This window comes from Canis lupus, chromosome 36, assembly GCF_011100685.1.
Source record: "Canis lupus familiaris isolate Mischka breed German Shepherd chromosome 36, alternate assembly UU_Cfam_GSD_1.0, whole genome shotgun sequence".
Lineage (NCBI taxonomy): Eukaryota > Metazoa > Chordata > Mammalia > Carnivora > Canidae > Canis > Canis lupus.
This window is the reverse complement of record NC_049257.1, coordinates 2,169,615-2,181,149: the sequence shown is the minus strand read 5'-3', so window position 1 is coordinate 2,181,149 and position 11,535 is coordinate 2,169,615.

Here is an 11,535-nt window from a genome sequence, read left to right as displayed (position 1 = left end):
GCAGAATTACCCAGGGCAGAGGTCTGTGGGCTGTTCAGGGCTTTGCCTTAGAATATTTATGACTCCGTGTTGAGAGGCAGGTTGGAGAGGACTCAAAAGATAAGTGTTGTTTTTTTTTTTAATCTTTAATTCATCTGACTTAATGTTCAAAAGTGATAGTCTAATATTTTTCTCACCAAAAAGTTCCAGTAGAATTAGCTATTATTTTTGACAGTTTTCTGTGCATTACTGATTTTCTACTCATTAACTCATTTAACTTTCAGAACAACCTTATGAAGTATACATTGTTATTATTATCATCCTTATTTTACTTAGGAGAACATAGCTAATTAAGTTGTTCACTATTACCTAATTGATCTATGATAGGGTTGAGATTTGAATCCAGAAAAATCTAGCTTCCACGCCCCTCTGCTCTTGGAAACACTCTCCCTTCCCTCCCCCATAACATATTCTTCAAACTGTAATTAAGTTTTAGGGCTGATGATTATGTCTTTTTCACCACCCAGACCCCTTTTCTTTCAGTATAGCAGATACTAGCTGAGAGGAAGGATTCTAATTAAACTTATTCATATTAATGTAGAGAGTGTTAGTCACTAAACCTTCCCCAAGGTGTTTTCATTTTTAAAGAGGGTGCTTATTAAAACAGATTAATCTATCATTGATGAAACACCCAGTTGTATAAAACCAGAAGACAAAATAATTTAGGAATGTGAGAAGAAAATATTTTTGAGCAGAGGAGCCACCCATTAAACAAATTGACCTATAACTTCCCTAAATTACTCTTGATTTATATAGCTACTTTGATTCTGCATGTTCTAACCCAAATGTCTGTGTTTGGGCTTGTTGCTTTTTCACTGCTGTCTCAACTGCAATTAGAGTAGGTATTTTTGAGAAACAATGGAAAAAGTAGAAAAAATGGAGAATGTAAAGAAAATAGAGTAGATGGAAAGATAAATAGACTATTTGAAGAAACTGTGTACAGCCTGAGGAGGACTATGGAAAAACTACATGTAAATTTGTCGATTTATTAGAATGTATTGATAGCGATAATCCTTAACTATCTTACAAGAACATAAATTATTTTAGCACCTGCAATAATAAGTCAGTGTGCATTCTTAAAATCATAAACATATATACTGTCTTTGAAGTTCTCATTAAAACAATGAGAGTCAATATACAAACTTACTGATTTCAGTGAACAAGTAGGATAAATTATATTAAATTAAGCCAATCAATATCACTGCAAGATAAACCAACACTTTAATCCTAAAATTAAGAATCCAGCCTATTTTCAAGTGATTGCTTCTGCATGTGTGTTTCCTTCCACATGTTTAAATATAATCACTGAAATCAACTTCATTTACTTGTAATAAGCTTAGGGAAAAAAAGTCCCAAATAGCCATCTCAATAAAGATTTAAGAGAGTCATCTTCTAGCAAAACTGCAATTAAATAATTATGTGGCAGACAATGATCCATTCTTTTCTTGCCTTCAAAAATTTCAGGCAAGAACTTTCTAATCAATGGAAAGCTTTTAGCAGTATCAACTTCATTGACATTTGCCGAACCTGAAAGATAAGATATAGGACCCACATTAATAGAGAACAGATAAATATTTGTGTCTAGTTCCACCAAATAATAGATCATCTTTTCATCTTTTTTGCATCTTTGTAGAGCAGACTTATCCAGAGACTGTCCTTCAGAGTGTGAAATTGCCCCATGGTGTTGTGGAACAAGGCAAGAATATTTTATGGATGTGGTCATCTATCCTGACTGCTTGCTTGCTCTGATAGACTCTGCTCAATTGAAAAAAATCATCACCATTATTTTATAGGAGACTGCATTTAATCCAGTGGATTTAAAATGTACATGTCACTCTCCTTTTGGTTTTAAGCAAAAATCCAAACTTGAAAGTTTAAGTTGGACTGAGCAGATAGAAATGTAATTCTAAGAAGCAATAATTTTGCATTTCACATAAGCTTTGTACCAGAACTTTGCTGTTATAAGAAAGCCCTACACTGATACATCCCTTGTATGTAAGAAACCCACAAGTCACTCTTCTAAATTGTTCTTTTGTTTCTGTTTCTAAAATTCCAAACACTTGCATCATTGATTTAAGTGTCCCCTGAAATGTGTAATTGCAAACATTCTGAAAATTAAAATGCGTATATTCTTTTACCCATCCATTACTACTGAGGTGTTAAAATAATTTATTCCATTATATTAACGATTGCTTGATGCATCAAAAGATAATTTGCCATGTAATTTTGTTAAACCTGAAACTGTAGCATATTTTCTTGATAATACCATTAATATATCAAGAGTAAATAAAATGTTTAGTCATAGGCACATTAATTATCGCCTTCATCTATCGGTGTTTAAAACTTAGAAATAATTAAATGTGCTTTAATAAGATATGGTTCTAAGAAAGCTGGATCATTTATGAATCACTAGAGGTGCGTGGAGCTGCGTTTCCCTTGAGAGACAGAATTTATGCCTAACACCCCGCTGATTGTTCAGGAGGTAAAGAACCAATAGCTGCATGTACAGAGGTTTAATTTAAAGTGTGTTTCTCACTAGGCTGCTCACAACACTTAATTAAACTCTGCTGTTTTGGCAATGACAAATGCTGTAGTGCAAAAGGAGCCTGAGTCGCAGTGACTGAGAAGCTTTTGTAATTTCTTTCATGTGCACGGGCAGCCAGATCCAGGTCAGAAAGGAAAGTGAGAATAAAAGAAGACATATTTAAGGTGTTTGGACAAAGTTGCCACTTCTAAGCATCTATTTTAGGTATCCCAAAGTGCTGCATTATTTAAAGGATTTAATCATGTGGTGTTTGTGAAAAATATGGCATGTGACCAGAGAAAACAATTTGAAGTCTATTGCTAAGTTGTTGGGGCTTTTGGAAAAAGCTTCTTTTTCATCAGCAACCATAATACCTGAAATAATAATTGATGGAAATTTAGGTTATAATGCAGTGCTTTTTTTCCTGGCAATGTTTTTATGATACATTGTATATATCTTTTGCATTGTATGTGTAAGGTCATTTCTGGGTATATTTTCAAAATTAAGGAAGTCCACTATATCGATCAAAGAAAATAAGCTGAAATGATTACATTTATGTAAAATTAATTACAAAGAGAAGCAACTCTTTGAACAACCAACTTTTAAAATTCTTCAGGTTGAAGTACTTAGTTTGAAAAACAGCCTAAAAGTCCCATCATGGGAAAATATCATCTCACCTGCCTGGGTTCATTTATATAGAGCAGTGCTTTTTTTTTTTTTTTTAAGATTTTATTTATTCATAGAGACACACACACACAGAGAGAGAGAGAGAGAGAGAGAGAGGCAGAGACACAGGCAGAGGGAGAAGCAGGCTCCATGCAGGGACCCCAACGTGGGACTCGATCCCAGGTCTCCAGGATCACACCCCAGGCTGCAGGTGGCACTAAACCGCTCGCCACAGGGGCTGCCCTAGAGCAGTGCTTTTAATGAGGCATTGACCTATGACTCCATTTTTATATCATTCTTATACCCAAATAAGATAAGTGATAAAAAGAATAAAATATTGAAAAAGCAAAAATAGCTAACATTTATCAAATGTTTACTATGTGCCAGAAACCACCTAAGCATTTTTACTTGTGCAAACTCACTCAGTCACCATGGCAATCTGTGCATATTTAGTATAATCATTGTCTCTACTGATCAGAGAGCAGTTAAGAAATTTATACAAGATCACAATTGGTGATCATTTACTGAGAGTGCAAAAATTCAAACCCAAAGTGATCTGATTCCACGACCAATATCCCCAACCAGTACACCACAGTGACAAAATGCAATATCATAAATTATACACGGAGAAATCACCTCAAATCAAAAAGAAAATAATATATACACAGTAGTTATTTCCTTGCTTATCATTATTAAAGGACTCTACTCTCCCTCTGAAAATCAGATGGCTGGAATAAACTTAGATATCCGCCAACTCCTATCTAGTACAGAAAGTGAGGTCCAGATTGGGTAGGGAAAGGTACAATATCGCAGAAATCATCAGTGATGGAGCTAAAAATTAAGATTCCTACTGCCAGTCTTGCTTCCATCATACCCTGTTTCTTTGCTCTTGACCATTAGCACACCTTATCTCAAAAGTAAATACTTGTACTGGTTATTACAAATAAGTGAAGTTTGAGATATATTTAGTCTATTATTGTGTTCTTTATTGATTAAGATGTGGCCATATTATTCAAACAATTACATCACATTATTTATTTGATTGGGTTTTGTGGAGAAGAACTTATATCAACATGGTGTTCAAAGTGTTTCAAAAATATTTCACTGAATGATGATTCATTGATCTTCTCTTCAACTGGTGTCATAGTTTCATATAGACTCATTTTATGTCATGGAATTACAGAAAGAACTTCCAAACATGGAGAGTCTAACATTTATTCCCTGACGGATGAGTATTCATTCTTTACACAAAATCCTCCAAGAAATAAAAATTTCAACTTTGTAAGACAACCTGTAGTATTTATACTAGTACAATAAACACTTCTCTGGCTTATTTCAGCTACTAGAATTTGCTTCATTACTTAGAGTGGCCAGGGCTCAATGTTGTGTGGCAACATGAAATTTACTACATATTTAAAACCAATAAAATGTATTTAAAAACAAACAGCATGAAAATATTATGGAAAGTATGGAATGTAATTCATTAGCCTAGCTCATTTCACTTTTAGATCTGAAGCAGTTATAGAGCATGCTATCTTAAAACTTTATATTTAAGAAGTTTCTACCATTAAATCATTTCAAACGTTGTTATTCGTGTACATTAAAAAATTGTTGAGCTCTAGAGTAAAGAACTCAATAAGAATTTTATGTCCTCGGTTTTTAACAATTCAGTAACAAGTATCCTCGCAAAAGAATAAGGCCTAATTCTCTCTTCTATTGGAATACATTGCATATTCAACTTGACAGTTTCCAAGACAGGATACACTAAGTACCATGTTTGAAAGACTGTGCCAGGATGTGTGAAATAATATCCGCAGGAGGAAAGTAGCATATAAAGCTTTCGATTGAAACACAGAGTTTGTGGGGTTTTCTTTTTTTTCTGCAATCTAAGGCAGGACACTTTTTATTTGCAATGGCATTATACTACTAAGGTATCTCTGAGGCTCAGTAATCTGGAAAGAGTGGGCAACGTGGGCCAAAGAATTCTATCAGTGGCGTGAGGAGTACTGGGTTTGTAGAAAAGAGGCCTCATAGGATTTTCCTATTTGCCTTTGAGGAAAAAAATCTGCCTATAAACTCAGAAAGGTAGAGCTCTCCATATGCTCTAAAATGAGTTATGTATGAAAAATGTAAGCTACTGTTTTGGTCTTTGAAATGGAGAATATAATAACTTCTGAAGCCACAATGGGGTCAACATATTTTTCTCGTAAACATATTTAGTGGCAGGGGACATTTTGCTAAACTTTGCTGATACGGGGCACAGCTGATACCGATTTTTTTTTCTCCACTTCTTCACATTTAGGCAACTTCACATTTAACAGAATACCCACCTTCATTATGTCCCAGTGAAGCATTTTGATCAAATGATTTCTGCTTCCACAATAGACTTCTCAAAAACTTTGTTTCTTATCTGCTTTGAAAATTTATTACTTAAGTAAATATTTTTCATTTTGGCTTAAAGCCTACCTTCTTACAGTTGCAGTCTCTGGTTGTTTTCTTACAGTTACCTTCTCTGATTATACTTTATACCCAAAAGTATACTCTTCACTTTAAAAAAAAAAATTATTGCCAAACTCAGTTTCCTTCATGGCATTTGTCAAATTTTGCAATTTCTTAATTTATGTTTCTATCTCCTTTTCTAAGAAGATTTTCCAAAGGATCATGGGCAAAATCTATGTTATTCTTGATTAAACCCTCAGCATCAATGCAATCCTTGTCTTTGGAATTGCTCAGTAAATTTTTCCCGAAAGAATTAACAAATAAATGAATAAATGTATGAAAACTTGTCCACTATCCATATTCATATTGTTTATTTCCATATATTCTTTTTTATTTGCTGCCTCTCTGGAAGAGCCTTTGCCTCTTCACTCAGGGGATGTGTCCTGCCAGCCAAAAGTTCACTGTTGTGCCCGGAAGAGAGAAAACCATTTGGAGGCTCACATTCTCAAGTCTAAGATTGCAAACCACAGGTTTTCTGAAGCTTGATAGGCATTTCTCTACAAGGAGAAGCACAGAGTCAAGGCAAGGGAGGATCTCCCGGGGGAGAGCTGCTGGTGTGGCCGAAAGCAGTGTTCGTGTGTTCAGTGTGTGTGTGATATCGGGCAGACCATTCTAGCCCGAGATTCCTGTTACTGTGTGTAACATGTGGGGATAAGAAAACTTGACAGAACTGGGAAGAATCGATTGGGGTGATATACTTGAGGAAGCTAAATCATACGAATTCAAGTTCTCGTAATAATGACTCCTAGTATATTGAAGTGTATGACATTCAATAGTTCTTTTATAGAGCAACACTTTGGATATTTTTTTTTTAAATCTTCAGTGACAGCAAATTTTTTTGCTCAAACGTTTCAAGCGTTGGTTCCATCGTCTATACAATGTGTTTGAGCAAATACAGGAAACCACACGGTAAGTGCAGTGATAGTTACAGTTTATTGTTCCAAGCATGTGTTAAATAGACCTTGCTCTTTGGCTTTCCTCGTTTTCACTCCCTAAGATCCCCCTACAGCTGACTGGCTTCTGAGAAATCCCCGCAGCTCCCTCCCTTGCCTTCTCCCTACGTCCTTTGCAATGTTTTGAATGAACTTAAGCTGCACGGGGGCTTAGTAAATTTCCCCTCTCTGGATCCTCAATGCCCGCTCACATCCCATCATCCAGCGTGTAGTGGTTACAGAATGTACTTGAGTGGTTAAAGCTGAACTTCACGTCCCCAACATTTAGAGAAGCAATTCAAAGCAGATAGTGAGCAATTCAGCCGGGGCCTATTTACCCTAGTCATTTATTTTAAAACCCTAACACTAAAACCAGACCATTTTAAATGGTAGATAAAAGGCAGTGAAATTGATGAATGCCTTTTGGCAAGTACAGTTGAGTTTCCATGGGGTTTTATACATTATTGACACCGTCAGTGATTTCGGTGATTGTGGCTACAGCTGGGGCGTTATTATTACCATGTTGCAGTACTTCTTGGGGAGGCTATTCCGCGGGCACAGCTGGAAGTGTTGGTGGCATTTGATGTTCACGACCTGCGGTAATTGTACCGTTTTATGAGGAGCTCACGAAATCCACAGTCGGGAATTGAGCTGTGCCCGACCAAGGGACTCAGGCTCGTAGGCAGAAGGGACAGGGGAGGCCTGGGTCGGATTCGGGCGAGGCGGCGAGCGGCGCGGTGCGGTCCGGTCCGGTCCGGGGCGAGGTGGGGCACAGGGTGGGCCCCGGGGCGCGGGCGGCCGCAGGGGAGGGAGCGCGGCCCACAAATCTATTGCGCGAGGAATGGCCTGGGACTTTGTCTAACTTCATTTTTTTCGGATTATAAAAGTAATACATGTATGTTACGGGTAATCGGAGCACTGTAGCGAAGACGACGCTCGGGACCGCGGCTGGGCGCATCCTTCCAGGCGGGCGCCCGCGTATTTGGACAGAAGTCGAAGGACAGCTGCGGGCCGCGCCCCTGGAAACTGCGCGTCCGCTGGCGCGAGGACTAAGCCACAAACTGATTCCTACAAAACCCGAAACTCACGCAGTTCTTTGAAATTTCTGAGATAAAGCAGAATAAGGTGATTTACTACAAAAACCATGATCAGGCCTCTGACAAACATTGTAAAACGTTGAGTCTTTCTCGGGGGCGGCGCGGGGGCCGTCACCGGGCCAGGCCGCAGCTGGTGGCCGGGAGGCTGCCCCGCCGGGACAGGCCCAGGTCCCTGCCGACAGCGTCGGGTCACCGGCCCCTGCGCTGGGGGATCCTGGGGCGCAGCAGGGGGGCACAGGGGGGCAGCAGGGGGCAGCAGGAGGCAGCAGGGGCGGCAGCAGGGGGGCAGCAGGAGGGGGCACAGCAGGGGGGCAGCAGGGGCGGCAGCAGGGGGGCAGCAGGGGAGCAGCAGGAGGGGGCACAGGGGGGCAGCAGGGGAGCAGCAGGAGGGGGCAGCAGGGGGGCAGCGGGATGCAGCAGGGGGATAGCAGGGGGGCAGCAGGGGGACCGCAGGGGGGCAGCAGGGGAGCAGCAGGAGGGGGCAGCAGGGGGGCAGCAGGGGGGCAGCAGGGACGCAGCAGGGGGATAGCAGGGGAGCAGCAGGGGGACAGCAGGGGGGCAGCAGGAGGGGGCAGCAGGGGAGCAGCAGGAGGGGGCAGCAGGGACGCAGCAAGGGGTCTGCAGGGGGGCAGCAGGGGGACAGCAAGGGGGCAGCAGGAGGGGGCAACAGGGGGGCAGCAGAGGAGCAGCAGGAGGGGGCAGCAGGGGGGCAGCAGGAGGGGCAGCAGGGGAGCAGCAGGAGGGGGCAACAGGGGGGCAGCAGAGGAGCAGCAGGAGGGGGCAGCAGGAGGGGCAGCAGGAGGGGCAGCAGGGGGGCAGCAAGGGGCAGCAGGGATGGCAGCAGGAGGAGAGCAGGGGGGCAGCAGGGGGGCAGCAGGGGGCAGCAGGGGGACAGCAGGGGGGCAGCAGAGGAGCAGCAGGAGGGGGCAACAGGGGGGCAGCAGGGACGCAGCAGGGACACAGCAGTGGGCAGCAGGGGAACAGCAGCTGAGCCCTGCCCGGGGAGGGGGAGGCAGGCGGCAGTCGGTGGGCTGCGGCCCGGCTGCTCTGCCGGGCACTGCGGAGCTCGGGGAGCAGGGAGCAGGGAGCCGAGGGGGTCCCGAGGGCGGGGGAGGCGGAGAAGCCGAGCGGCGCCCCTCGCACCCGCGACCTCCCAGCCGGAGTGGCCGGACCCCGCGGTCCCTCCGAGCACGACACGCCCAGCAGGCCTCTGCGGCCCAGATTAAACCTCATGGGCCACCAGCCAGAAGGCCGTGTGCCAGCTGCCCTGTCACTCTTCCGATGATAGTGCTCTTCTCCCAGGAACGTAGGCGGAGTCCTCCCTCCCTCTCTCCCACACATTTTGTTTACAGGATCCCACCAGGGGGCCGCCGGGGGCAGGCCCTGATCCCTGGGTCGGGGTGGAGCCTGCATCTCCCCCTCTGGCCTCCCCTCCCCTCCGCTCATGTGTGTCTCTCTCACTCTCTCTCTCTCTCTCAAATAAGTAAATAAAATATTTTTTAAAAAGATTGCCATGGTTTATTAATTTTCCCTAAGTAATATCCCTGACCTCTTAGAAAAGGCCCCTCACCAGTCTCCCTCCCTTCCATAATTCCTTATCAAGTATTTCTACATGTAATAATTCATCAATATTCATACCAAATTACTTAATGTAGTCTGCTGATCAAGCTGTCAGTAGTGTTCCATTGATACCACTACTACTACTACTTTAAAAATAATAATCGTGGTAATAATAGAATACTAAACATCTTAATAACTGCAATCGTCTAGAATACTGCTCAGATCTCTCTTCTGAGATATAACCCTTCTAATTTCTCTAGAGCATCATTGATCTAAGTTCTCTTCTTTACAAACCTATCTTGTACTTTCCTCTGTGGCTTGGCACACATCGATCCTTCTTTCTTTCATCTCCTTTTACCATTATTATTTGTTAAAATCATTTCCACCATTAAAGGTATAAATGAAGTGATTTGTTTTCTGGAGCAGAGATTCAGATTTCATCTGGGTTTCTTACTGGGTCCCCAAAGTTCAGACAGTGACATGAAAGAAAAGATATTCAGCCAATGGGATAATGAAGATGTTTGAATGAATTTATATCCTTGAAAGATATGACAATTTCAAGACAAGGATGGGAATCAGCAGATACAATGGTTAATTTTATGTGTCAACTTGACTACAGCAAGGGGACCCAGATGTTTGGTCAAATTTTATTCTGGATATGTCTGTGAGCGTGTTTTTATATAAGATAAATATTTGACTCAGTAAACTGAACAAAGCAGATTGCCCTCTCTAACATGAGTGGCCCTCATCCAAATAATTGAAAACCTGAATAGAACAATAAGGCTGACCCCCGTCCCAAGAATAAGAACATTTTGCTTGATTAATTGAGCTGGATATTGATCTTTTCATGCCAGTGGCTCAAACAGAAGCATCAGCTCTTCTTGGCTCTTGAGCCTGATAGCTTTAAGACTAGAAGTACACACACTATTGGTTGTTCTGGGTCTCTAGATTTCTGATCGCAGATTTTGGGACTGCCAGACTCCATGATCATGTGAGCCAATGTCTTATAATACATCTCTATATATATACACGTTCTGTTGTTCTATTTTTCTGGAGAACCTTGACTAATATAGGAGATTTGCCTGAGATAAGAGTAGTGAACTAAATCCTGAAAGCAGAATAAATATGATCTCTTTAAAGGGAATGAACAAGAAAAGAAATGCAAGGAGATATTTCCTCATTGAAATTATTCCCCTAAAACAAATGCATGGATTTTCACATTATCCTTTCACACTTAGTGGCCTGCATTGACCCTGGTCCATATTCACAATGAAGCACTCGATTCGCGAGAAACAGGGTTCCATTGCAGCACATGCCGATTTCAAAGGTAGATAAGACATGTTCGGTGTTACTTAGGGCTACCCAACCCCTAATCTGACTCCTTCGTAATGACAGAAAAAGCACTAATGGAAATTAGTGGCAAGGAAAATCATCACATGAAATGATGCAAATTTCTTGATAGAAAACAATCTAATCTTTGACCTGAATTTGATTATTTTATTTTTTATTTGTTTTCCTAGGTCAGATTATCCAGTTATTCATGAAAACATAAATTTTAATTTAAAAATCTTTTACAGGGATCCCTGGGTGGCGCAGCGGTTTGGCGCCTGCCTTTGGCCCAGGGCGCGATCCTGGAGACCCAGGATCGAATCCCACATCAGGCTCCCGGTGCATGGAGCCTGCTTCTCCCTCTGCCTATGTCTCTGCCTCTCTCTCTCTCTCTCTCTCTCTCTGTGACTATCATAAATAAATAAAAATAAAAAAAAATAAAAATAAAAAAAATAAAAATAAAAATAAAAATCTTTTACATGCTGCTGCTTGTGTATTAAAAGGGATTATGCTCTTTATAAATTATCATTGCATAGAATAGGCTTCATGTGGAGCAACTGGGTGGCTCAGTTGGGTAATTGTCCAACTCTTGATTTGGACTCAGGTCATAATCATAGGGTCGTGATGTCAAGGTTGTGAGATTGAGCCCCACACAGGCTCTGTGCAGGACGTGGAGCCTGCTTAAGATGCTCTCTCTCCTTCTGCCCCTCCACCCCAACTTGTATACTCACTCTCTCAAATAAATAAATAAATAAATAACCAAGATTCTTGGTGTATTAGTCAATCTACATATCTGAATTTTATGTGTATGAGTCAATAAATCATAGAGGTCTTGACCCTGATGCTTATTACTGAATATTTTGCTGTCACTTCTGCTTTTATTAAATTT